Source organism: Schistocerca cancellata, chromosome 3 (genome assembly GCF_023864275.1).
Source record: "Schistocerca cancellata isolate TAMUIC-IGC-003103 chromosome 3, iqSchCanc2.1, whole genome shotgun sequence".
Classification (NCBI taxonomy): Eukaryota; Metazoa; Arthropoda; class Insecta; order Orthoptera; family Acrididae; genus Schistocerca; species Schistocerca cancellata.
The window spans coordinates 849,867,883-849,881,605 of NC_064628.1; positions in this window are offsets into that span (position 1 = coordinate 849,867,883).

Genomic DNA, 13,723 nt, shown 5'->3' on the forward strand with positions numbered 1-13,723 from the left:
CGCCCTGGCGAGGCAGCGAGCCAACGGCAGGGTTGGAATTTGTTCATTGTACTGTTTCTCGAGAAAATATACTCACTGCTGCGTCATCTCACGGTTTTTGTGCAATTTATATAAATGACCTAGTAGATAGTGTCGGATGTTCCATGCGGCTTTTCGCGAATGATGCTGTAGTATGCAGAGAAGTTGCAGCATTAGACAATTACAGCGAAATGCAGGAAGATCTCCAGCGGATAGGCACTCAGTGTATGGAGTGGCAACTGACCCTTAACATAGACAAATGTATTGTATTGCGAATACATAGAAAGAAGGATCCTTTATTGTATCATTATATGATAGCAGAACAAACACTGGTAGGAGTTACTTCTGTAAAATATCTGGGAGTATGAGTACGGAACGATTTGAAGTGGAATGTTGATATAAAATTAAAAATTTGTAAGGCGGGTGCTAGGTTTGGATTCATTGGGAGAGTACTTAGAAAATGTAGTCCATCGACAAAGGAGGTGGCTTACAAAACACTCGTTCGACCTATACTTGATTATTGCTCATCAGTGTGGGATCCGTACCAGGTCGGGTTGACAGAGGAGATAGAGAAGATCTTAAGAAGAGCGGCGCATTTCGTCACAGGGTTATTTGGTAAGCGTGATTGCGTTACGGAGATGTTTAGCAAACTCAAGTGGCAGACTCTGCAAGAGAGGCACTCTGCATCGCGGTGTAGCTTGCTGTACAGGTTTCGAGAGGATGCCTTTCTGGATGAGGTATCGAATATATTGCTTCCCCCTACTTATACCTCCCGAGGAGATCACGAATGTAAAATTAGAGAGATTCGAGCGCGCACGGAGGCTTTCCGGCAGTCGTTCTTCCCGCGAGCCATACGCGACTGGAACAGGAAAGGGAGGTAATGATAGTGGCAATTAAAGTGCCCTCCACCACACACCGTTGGGTGGCTTGCGGACTATAAATGTAGAAACTTACAAAGTTTACGCTGGGATGACAAAAGTCATGGGATACCTCCCAGTACGGTGTCGGACCTCCTTTAGCCCGTCAGCCCGGCGTAATGCACTAAATCGACGTGGCATTGACTCAACAAGTCGCTAGAAATCTTTTGCAAATATTCTGAGCAATGCAGCCTCCGTAGACGTTCATAACTGCGAAAGTGTTGCCGGAGCAGAATTACGTGCACGAACTGACCTGTCGATTATGCCCCATAAATGTTCGATGGGACCCATGTCGGGCGATATGGGTGGGCATCTCGTTCGCTAAATTTATCCAGAATGTCCTTCGTACCATTCGCAAACAACTGTGTCCTGATGACGTGGCGTATTGTCGTCCATAAAAATTCCTCGTTGTTTGGAAGTTCATGGATGACTCCAAATGGTCTCAGTTGGTTCAGTTGTACGAGAGGACTCAGTCCATTACACGTAAACACAGCCCACACCATTATGGAACCACCACTACCTTGCACAGCAAGTTGTTGACAATTGTGGTCCATGTTTTCGTAGGGTCTGCGCTACACTCGAACCTTACCACCAGCTCTTACCAACTGAATTCATGATTCATCTGACCAGGCCACGGTGTTCCAGTCTTACTGATATGGTCAGAAGCAGATGAGAGATGTAGGAGGTGACGTCGTGCTGTTAGCAAAAGCACTCGCGTCGGCTATCTGTTTCCATAGCCCATTAACGCCAAATTTCGCCGCACTGCCCGTTAGGACGTTAGTCGTACGTCCCACATTGATTTCTGCTCTTGTTTCACGCCATGTTGTCTGTCTGTTACCACCGATTACTCTACACAAACGTAGCTGTTCTCGGTGTTAAAAAAAGCCCATCGCCCCCTTCTTTGACCGTGGTGAGAAGTAATGCCTGAAATTTGTTATTCTCCGCATACTCTTTACATTATTGTTCTCGAAATACTGAATTCCGTGACGATTCCCGAAATGGAATGTCCCATTCGTCTAGCTCCAACTGACATTCCGCTTTCGAACTCAGTTAATTCCCGTCGAGCGGCCATTATCACGTCAGAAATCCTGGCCGTCCGCTGTGGCCGAGCGGTTCTAGGCGCTTCAGTTGTGATGTCCTTAGGTTAGTTAGGTTGAAGAAGTTCTAAGTTCTAGGGGACTGATGACCATAGATGTTAAGTCCCATAGTGCTCATAGCCATTGATACTGCACAAGCCACTCTACAGTGTGCTGTTGAAATCACTCCGAGCCGGTATTATCAGATTTATGTCTTATTTCTTCCTATCTTAAACGAAGGCAAAGCGACTGCGTGCTTATATACGATTACCTTACCTCTCTCATTTGAATCTCATGGTCTCCGTGCAAACCTTGTTGACAGTAGAATTTCCCGCAGTTTTCCTCCAATACCTCCCTAAGATTATCCAACGTGGTTTCGCGAAAACAACGTCGTCACTGTTCTAACGATTCTCGTTACGTTCTCCATTCCTCAGCTACCTCTGTTACACTACCGTATGGACTATGCCTTCTGATTACAATCCTCCTAGTGCGTGTCTGAAATTCGATTTACGATATCGTACTTTCTGGGTAAATACATCGATCGCTAAAGCATTATAAAAGTGTGCTGGAACTGGAAGAGAGTCTACCTAGGAAAACATGATCTTTCCTTATTGGTGTTTCAATCTAGTGACCGATTTGAGAATCGCACAAACGAACGTGCACTACAGGTCGCCACAAGCAGTTTCCAATATTTTCATGAGGTTGTGTTCCGTGCACCGTTTGTGAGTATTACGCGTACTACTCATTGATGTGCTGTAGAATATATTAATGCTATCGGGTGTTCTACGGTGACTAATGTACTGCATATTTTTAAACTTAGGTACGTAGCGTGTGGTCGGTTTAGCTATATTGCCTCAGTCTGGCACCATCTTGTACCTCGAAAATAGAGGTCTTCTACCATGGAAATCGTGATATTTTCAACTGAACTGAGTTTCATTAATGTACTGACAATTTTTCCTTTCTTGAAAATGGAAATCTGTGTTATTCGACCGCAGCATCAACGTTTTTCGAAAAATTTTAACTTCACACTGGTTTTTGATAATACTTCCTCTTACTGATTTCGTATGTAATAACATACAAGGGGTACTCAGAAAGTAGGGAACGTTTCCGTCTGACGCCGCTAGACGCACACCGATCCCGTATATTTTGGTATGTGCGTGCTTGGCAGCTCAGTCGGCATCCATCCGTGACAGAGGGAACGTCTCTGCGCGTCTGGAGTTTTCGAAATTCGAATTTGAAATGTGTACTGCAATCGAAATTCCCGCCAGTTGTGAGGTTCGGTCTCTGATACGGTTTCCGTTGGCAAAAAAAAAAAACCTAAAACCTATAGAAATTTATCTTTAACTGTGCGAAGTGTGCAGAAACAACGTAATGAGTGAATTTTCCATCCGGAAATGTTGCATTCGGTTTAAAAATGGCCAAACCAACGTTCATGATGAAGAGTGAACACCCAAGCATTGTGACTGACTATCTTGTCGCTAAAGTTGATGAAACAATTCGTGAAAACCGTCACTTCACAATAACGGAGATTTCGCTTTATTTTCTTCGAGTTTCACTGACTTTGTTCTTTAAAATTGTCATTCACAAGCTAGCATACCACAAATTTTGTGGACAATGGGTGCTCAAAATGCTTACAGAGGACCATAAAGAACAGCGACTGGTGGCAACTTTGACATTTCTTGAGGGCTACCGCAAATATGGTGATTCATTACTGGATCGAATCGTAACCGGTTACGAGACTTGCGTGAAACACATCAATTGCGAGACAAAATTACATTCCATGGAGTGGGGGCACACAAGGTCCCCCAAAAACCAAGAAAATGTTTGCAAACCTTGCCAGCAAGGTAGTTGATGGCGACAGTGTTTTTGGGATAGGTAAGATGTGCTTCTTATTGATTTTCTCGACCGTGGAGCAACCATAAGTTCTGCCTGGTACTGTTAAACTTTGCACGGACTTAGAAGAGCAGTTCAAAACAAACGCCGAGGAAAGCTGACGTCCAGAATTTTGTTTATGCACGACAATGCCCGACCTTATACGGCAAACCGCACTAAAGAACTCCTTAATTGATTCAAATGGGAAAATTTCCTTCATCGCCCCACAGCCCCGATCTTGCAACAAGCGACTTCCATTTGTTTACCAAGATGAAGAACTGGCTTCAAACGCAGCGCTTTGATGACTCCAGGCTGGCGTGATTCAGTGGTTGAAGTCTCAGGCGGCAGAATTTTACGACGAAGATCTTACAAAGTTTGTCCACCACTTTGATAAGCGCTCAATATGTTTGGTGACTATGTGGAAAAGTAGAATGTCAGTCGCTCTTTCAGATGTATATAATAAAATGTATTCCTTTTATTCAGTTTTTTTAATGCCAAAACGTTCCCTAACCCTCGAATAATGTAACACTTAGGGTACTAAATACAGTGCTGATAAGATTTTTTCGGTCGAAACACTTTTATACTAGACTAGAACATTTTTGTCAGGTATTGCTGCAACCAATCGCCGTTTTTTCTTCAATTTTTATTTATTCATGACCGATTTCGAATCGCCTGGTGATTCATCATCAGATTTAGTTTGGAGTATTGTGGGTAGTCGTGCATTTGTGGCAAATGCAGATAAATAAATGCACTTTTGCGGCCCATCCAGCCCACAGTTATAAAACCCAACCTCCAAATTCTACACACTGTAGACAAAGGAACAATGAGAATTTTTCATACCAATAATAAAACACCCCACACCATCTTAAATGAACAAATTGATTTAGAAAACAACCCATTCTTCCAAAATTTTAAAGTATCCTTGAATTTGAAAAATTAATAAATACTGCACTCATCCCCTCCCATACTCATTCCCCACCTTGCTCATACCACACCTAAACACCATCCACTCTACCTCTTTTTTACACACACACACACACACACACACACACACACACACACACACACAAACATTCTCCCTCCCTCCCTCTCTCTCTCTCTCTCTCTCTCTCTCTCTCTCTCTCTCCTCCCCACTCCCATCCCTCCCTTCCTCCCTTATCCCCCTTTTCCTCCACCCCTCCCCCCCCATATGTATACTTATCCTGTTTATTGAGCAATGAGAAACATACCAAACATAACTCCACTACCAGAAATATTGTCCTAAACACTTTGTTGTAGATTTTGTAAATAGCATTAGAAAATTTTACAGTGTAAAAACATAATAACAATTTTATAAAGAAAGTAATGTTATAAATATATATTTTACTACGAATGTTACACAAAACGAAAAATAAGCAAAGAAAACCTCTGCTTCCACTAAACTCTTTGGAGACAACAACAGCCACACTCTTTGGCTTTTTGTAAAGTATGAGGGAGTCGCCATCGGTGGAAAAGTGCCTGTTTCACTTGATATTTAACGATACTGGCAGGCATACATTATGTTTTCCAGAGCAGTGCCTGCCACAAGAGTAATACCACGAAATTAGTCTTACAATCTTAACATTCTTTCCACATACAGTGCTCACTTTTTCGGCTGTGTATTTGCCCAGATGCACGACCTCCCACAATACCCCAAAATAAATTGTATCGTCTGATGATGAATCGCCACGTGATTCGAAACCTGTCCTGAATAAATAAAAACTGAAGAAAAAACGACGATTGGTTGTAGTAATTCCTAAAACCTTTAACAAGACAGTCGCAGTGTTCCAAATCCAGAATGGATAAAAGTTCTAGAATATTTGTACTTAGATACACGACAATGTTGTATTTTGCAACAATTTTCACATTTGGGAAAACATTACTTTTCCAAAATACTTTTCCGTAATTTCTAAAGAAGACTAAGAACACATAAGGTAAATGATACTATTTCAAAATGCAGTAACAAAACACATTAAACTACTATTACAGGGCAGGCTAAAGGCGAAAGTCTGAAAATTTTTCCAGGCTACAACAGTCTTCCCTGTTCTAGATTGGATGTACTAGCGTCTTATATACGATATGCTTTACAGATGCACCCCACGTTGCCAGAATCCTTCCAACGATTCCAAATATTTTATTTATCTTCCCTATGTGCATTTCATATTTCTTTCTACTGTCACCCCCACGAAATTATACGATATAACGTGATTCAGATTTTCATCACAAATCTTGCAATCGAACACCTTCGTTGTCTCCGTTATCTTTCACTTATCCACATTTAAAGATTTCATTACCCCGAATGGAGAGGTTTTCCATGTGTTTTTGCATTTCCTTCTGATCGCCCTTCGACGGTACTTTCTTGTACACAGTGGAATTTTCATCGCACAGCGTATTCTTGCCATCGAATATGTCGGTCCACGTATGTACGTAATTACTCTCTTTGTAATAGTATGTTCATGCGGTTTAGAGTCAATGATTCATTTTTCGCGTATAGATAGACAGTGTAATTTGTGATATGATGTTAGGAAGTTTTCCGCTAACACCTGGTACAATTGTTGCTTTATCGAAACACAACCGGTTTCGCGGCCTAAAGCCGGGCTATTAGGTGCAACCTTCGTGGTAAAAAGCCTCAATTTTATAGATTAACATTAATAAAGGTAATACCTTAGACTCACAATGCTATAAGGTCATAGGTGTAGCCACCGCTGTTAGTCAAGATACATTCTTTAGTGAAGGATGGGTGACAAAGGAGTGATCTATTAATTTCGTAAAAATTGCTGGTGGGCGAATCGTGTAGTAATTGAACCATGTTTTAAAATTTGCCGGTATCTAAAGGAAGGAAAATATTTTATAGTGAGAGGGCGCTGAAAGCTTTTAAAGGACGGATAGGCAATAAAAATTTGTCACTACTAACATGATTAGTGGGGGCACAATGCAAATTACTCAGTACAACGGTATATGGTGGCACTTCCTTATTGGTGTGACGGCAAGGTAACCCGGTGTTGCATTCTGCCCCAACTAATCATATTAATAGTGACAATCTTTTATTGAAACCCCGGCCTTTAAAAACCTTTAGGGTCCTCTCACTAAAAAATATGTTCTTCTTCTTTTAGATGCGGGTAAATTTTGAAACATGGTTGTATAACTACAATACACTCGTACCAGCAATTTTTGCGAAATTATTGGATTGTGTCTTTGTCACTTTTCGTTCGCCAATGGAATGTAGACAACGTTCACTGAATAATACATCTTCACTAGGAGCGATGGGTACACCTGTGACCATCTATTAACACTGTGAGTATATTTTAGATATTACCTTCATTAACTTTAATATCTGAAGATTATTCTTATTACTTTTTACCATGTAGATTGCACTTGATGATGCGGCTTTATACCGCGTGTTTTTCCATAAAACAACAATTGTATCAGCTGTTAGCGGATTTCTTCTTAACATCATGTCTTTCAACTGCTGCTGATGGCCAAAGTATAAAATACTTTGTAATTTATAATATAGTACCGACACGCCCAGTCTTCGTGCGTGTAACTATGGCTGTACGATTTGTCCAGGGTATCGGTAATTTTGTTTGCGAACCACTGATGGTTGCAGTGGCTCTAAGCACTATGGAGCTAAACATCTGAGGTCAACAGTCCCCTAGACTTAGAACTACTGAAACCCAACTAACCTAAGGACATCACACACATCCATGCCCGAGGCAAGATTCGAAGCTGCCACCGTAGCAGCAGCGCGGTTCCGGACTGAAGCGCCTAGAACCGCTCGGCCACAACGGCCGGCACCACTGCATAGAATTACGATTAAAATTCATAGAACGTCGTCAGATAGCTCAACATTAACTCGCAATCACTACATGTTATGAAGCCTCCCTACGCGTTTTCCTCTCTGTATGTGGAGGTTCAAATGGTTCAAATGGCTCTGAGCACTATGGGACTCAACTGCTGTGGTCATAAGTCCCCTAGAACTTAGAACTACTTAAACCTAACTAACCTAAGGACAGCACACAACACCCAGCCATCACGAGGCAGAGAAAATCCCTGACCCCGCCGGGAATCGAACCCGGGAACCCGGGCGTGGGAAGCGAGAACGCTACCGCACGACCACGAGATGCGGGCATATGTGGAGGCTAATCTCTGGAAATGCTGTAGGGATTTTAATGCGGTTTTCGCTTATCGACATACTGCTGTCAGAGGAAGGTTCAAGTGTATGATTAGTTACCGCCAAACCAATCAAGTGATCCGTTCGTGGATGCTGAGAGCTACCCGTGCGAAGTTGTGGGGTGTACCGAGTGAGGTGGCGCAGTGGTTAGCATACTGGACTCGCATTCGGGAGGACGATGATTCAAACCCCCGTTCGGCCATCCTGATTTAGGTTTTCCTTAAATCGTTTCAGGTAAATAACGAAACCCTTTGAAAGGGCACGGACGACTTCCTTTCCCATCCTTCCTTAATCCGATTTGACAGATGACCTCGCTGTTTGGTCCCCTCCCCAACCAATCGGGGCGTGTCGCTTATACGTATCTTGAGCAATTTAAGCAGCGCATGTCAGATACGTAACATGATCGTAATTCCGCCAATTTGCACTATATGTTTATAAGTTACATACGTAAACCTGTCTCAGAAATTATTCAAAAAATATTCAAATGTGTGTGAAATGGGACTTAACTGCTAAGGTCATCAGTCCCCAAGGTTTCATACTACTTAACCTAAGTTATCCCCATGCCCGAGGGAGGACTCGAATCTCCGCCGGGATCAACCGCTCAGTCCATGACTGCAGCGCCTCAGACCGCTCGGCTAATCCCACGTGGCATAAATTATTCTGTCTGTACCAAAATCCCTACAGCGATTGCAGTGCTCAGTCTTCATATACAGACAAGAAAGCACAGAAGGGACTTTAGCTTATAACGTGTAACAATAACATCCACATATTTTTTAATGTTTCGTAAGTCCCTTACGTTGTTTCCCTGTAAGCTGTCATCTTCGTTGGCGACAGGTAGCTGTTACCTAAAACTGACTTGTTCTAGGCCGAACCGCTGTAATACTTTATTTTAATTGTAGCAGAAAACTCTGGGATCTGTGAATTAAAATTTTCACCGGAGTGTGCATTAAGGTGTTATTATGATTTTCGCCGTAGGGGGAGGGGGAATTAAGTGGCAGATCCGGCTTAGCTCTTTACCAGCTGTTGAGAGGTCACAAATGGAAGTAATGTCTAAGTGCTTTTCCACAAATGGAAACTTTTAAAGTTTTTACTGCTCTTAAGTGAGATTACATTCAGAAAATTTTTTACCGAGGATTAGCGTCATGTGTCTTTGCGGAAAACGTGACGCTTTCCGCTTTCCATCCAAGGCAAGAAAAAGAACATCAGTCTTTGCCATTAGCAGGAAAACTCGTTTGCTGCACGTAAACAAAGAGGTGTTGCCGCTTCTTGAAGATGTTTTTCCGCTTTCCCTGCATACGGTATAAATCTTCGATACGGTTCCTATTGAAACGCCAAACGCTGCGGCCATCTTGGTTGCTGAAGACCAACAACAATTTGCACACGTTCGAATTAACTTAAGTAGCTCCGACGCAGTGAACTCACAACAATACACAACACTTGCAACCTACTGAGTACGTTTCACAGGCGGCGTTCGTGGCCAAATAAAACAGTGCAACTTTCAGGCTTGGCTATCATCTGCATTTATATTCAGACGTGCATTTCTTGTGGTGTTTCCATATTTTTCTCCAAACCCTGTACGTGGGCTTTACGGGCACGGCTGACTTCGCTCCTGGCCTACTATGCAACCCAGCGTGGAGTGTGCGCACAACGTCCGACTGTGTTTTCGTAGCATTCCCCCTTTCCCCCGAGGCCTAGCGGGAGATCCCACGAGTGCGCAATTAACATAGCATTTCCGGCATCCATCACAAAAACGGCGCACACTAGTTTTACTCTCCAGGCAAAAAGTTTTACACTTAGCGGAGAGAGCACCACCGCCGTTCCTGCTTCCTCTACCTGGCTCATTCATTGTATACCCCGGGAATACTGAATTACTGGGCAGCGCAATAAATTAATTATGTTTTATTTTTGTAAGACAAATAAAAGGTTTTGTAAATGCATAGTCGTAGCCGCAGGCTATTTCGGCTCATTCTTATAAGCGGGTGACTGCATCGAATGAGATAAAATTACCAACCTTTCGTCTATTTTTGCAGGCAGTCCTCGTTAACGCGAGTACTTTCGTTTTGCGATTATTGAGTTATATACACAGCGAACCTAAACTCCAACCACAAACACAGTAGAGCATAGTGGGTGCAGGTCTGATACCACCAGCTTTATTCATGGCAAGGTGGAATTAATAAACGAAATTTAATGTTGTTGACTAGACACTCTGGTAAATTTAAACGTGGCCACACAATCACTGCAGTTTTCATCCGTTATGACGCCTGACCGCGGTGTCTTGGGAAAAATGGTCTAAAATATTTGTGATATGTTGATGAGAAGCCACCTAAATATGATTCGAAAGATTGATAGGATCACACGAATTTCGTAAAAAGCGGTAGAAAATACCATTAATGAAGAAGCTATGCAGAAGCTAAGGGCGCCGAGGGTACAGCATCTGTGGGCTCCAGACCAGAAATGTTGTACGAAGGTTATTTGAGAAAAGTATTTGGGAAAGCTGAAACACTTTTGCAAAGACATTCTGGAGCCGTTGTGTGGCTCTGAACGAAGTGCAGACACGCCATTACATTCTCCCGCAATGCTATAGTGAAAAAAATCGGATGGTTGATGATAAAGTGCAACCAAACTTCGGACAAGGAATGTAAATCAAGAGTCTCCCCATCATCACTATTCTCCAATCAAAGAAAAGTGAAAGCTTGGCTGTGTCTAACTGTGCAGCGTTTGTGTAGCAAGTTGAAGCGTAACCGACCAAAAGCAGTTATACTAAAAAAAGTGCTATGTCATGGTGACAATAGACCACCTCACAATTCACCTCTTACGTTTGCAAAGATGGACGCAGCAGCCTTCGAAATCACTACCCACACCATTCGTCACACGTGAGCGTACACACTGTTCAAACTACAAACTTTACAGCCTAGTTCATATTTTGAATTACGATTAATTCGAAAAAAAATTACCGACTTGGTCTTAACAACCTTTATCAGACCATGAAAAAGCACCCTGGCATAGGTCTACGCCCACAGAGCGTCGCTGTGAAAGCGGTTAGCTCTTGAAATAAATCCACCCTAAAGAATTCTACTGTTTGTTTAAATATCTATGCTACCTGTCTCCTCCAAAGAGAACTCATTTCGTGCTCGCTGTCAGCTAAGCCAAGGAAAAGAGAGCAGAGGCGAAGATATTTTCTTAAGATTACAAAGCTGCTATTCGTGCATAAAAAGAGCATTGTACAGAATTTGTTTTGTTTTGTATGGAAACATTCACACTAAAGACACATTTGCTGCTGTATACATCACCTAACCATCATGAACTTAAGGAATTCTTCTACCTTGTACGCAAAAGAACCCATGCCGGACGAAACAAGGAGGATATAAGAAGCAGACTAGATATGCAAACAGGGCATTCCTGGTCAAGAGACGACTACTGTTACCAAATGTAGGTCTTAATCTCAGAAAGAAATTTCTGAGAACGTACGTTTCAAGCGCAGTATTGAATAATGGACAGTAGGAAAATCAGAAGCGGATCGAAGCGTTTTAGATGTTTTGCTACAGAAGATTATTGAAAATTATGTGTACTGATAGCGTTAGGAATGAGAAGCTTCTCAGCAGAATCGGTGAAGAAAGCAACATCTTCAAGAGACAAAGAAGGGACAGGATAGGACGTCATGTGTGAAGACATCATGGCATAACCTTCACAGTACTAGAAGGAGCCGTAGAGGACGAAAGCGCTATGGGAAGATTATATATATATATATATATATATATATATATATATATATATATATGAGAGAGAGAGAGAGAGAGAGAGAGAGAGAGAGAGAGAGAGAGAGAGAGAGGGAGGAAGGGAGGGAGGTTGGAACATCCACCAAACAATTGGGTATGTACGGTTCCAGTGCTACCGCGAGATAAAGACGTCGGTGTTGGTGCAGATGATTTCGTGGCGGGCCGCATCAAACCAGTCAGAAGACTGATGACAAAAAAACAAAGGAATGGCCAGACGTGCATATCGGCTTAGGTGTGGGTGGAAGTGTTCCTCTCACCAGATAACAAATGACTCATTAGCTGCAGTATGTGGAAGGTAGTTTGGCAGTGCCCGCATGGCGAACTTTCCCGGCATTCGGGAGAATGGAATCTTGGCGTACGCTATGAGCGTATGGCATGAGTGTTACAGAAAATGCGAAACAAGTTCAAATAGCACTCGCTGAGACGTTCACTTGGACATAATGAAACGAAATTTCTATTCAACGTTTTAATGACTTCAAAATTATGGAACAAGAAAATTTGTTCAGGTTAGCCAGCTTTTTTTGGTATTTTTGAAAACTCTGGACTGCAGGCTGGTTGCCGTTCTTCGTACCGCGTGATAGAAGAGACAATTAGGGAGCTATGTATTAGAAGCAAAGTGTAACTCTCTTGTGAGAGTGAAGCTAAAGCTAAAATCGGTTTCATTGTGTTGGAATACTAGAGAATACGACTCGAATACTACTTAAGGGAAGCATTGAAACGATGTGTACCGGCTTCAGAGCTCTGTAACAATTGTAAAGCACATATGCTACAGTCTCAATCAAAGATCAATTGATAGACATATTTACTGTTACTCTATTTTCGGCAGATGTTTTCCACGCAGATCTGCGACTTAAGGAAATCACATTTCCATCAACCACCCATCATTTTGGGGTAAACATCTATATTTTCAAGAAATCAACTATGTTGAAGGAACTTGCTGACGTTCTGTTCCAAAAAGATTAGGATCTAACACGAGAACTATACCACACATAAGGAAAACATGAGATTATGGCGGGTTTAGATAGCTCATTATCTGTTAACGCCTGTTAAAACCTCTAGGAAGTTCCATCACCGTATCTGCCGTCTACAGCCATGTACATTAACGCATTCCTTCTGAAATTCTCTCTGCGCTGTGTGGAGCTACCCAAAATCTAACTACAGCTCAGTTGTAAAAATCATTGCTGACAACAGACTGACATTTAAAATTAATTATTTTCTAATCTGCTTTATTAAATAGTACATACAGCATACTTCTAGTTAACCAGTTTACGGATTATCCACGTACAGACCAGTGATTTTTGAGAAAGTGACAAGCTGTATATCTTACAACAGAATACTTTCAGCTATTGTGCATATGATTCATGCTTCATTACGCACATGAAGGCACTGAACTGCACTTATCTGTTCAAAGTATTCACGACAAAATTCATCGGAGTATACCGGTTCCCCGAGAAATGTCGTCCGGTGAAAAGTACGCTAAACGATAAACAGAAACTAAAAAAAAATTGGACAATTATTTTTCGTATAGTAAATTGAAAACAAATGACGAAATACAGTGTATTTCAGGCGTAATTTGGTAAACAAGTTGTCAGTTTCCAGTGAATGGCGCATGTAATTAATGCAGTTACCTTTAAAATGTGTAATACGGTTCTTAAATATAGAGAACAGCAGCTTCCCGAAATTACCATTTGTATTTTGGTTTGTGTATGTTTTTAAATTACCCAGATAATCGGGTGCTTGCTGCAGTATTTTACATACACTTGATTTCACCATTAATTTATAACCTTGCAATATGAAACTATTATAATTCAGTCGTTAATAATATTAAGGTAAGTTACAATATTCAGATACCAAAGCATGAAGTTGGCTACTACG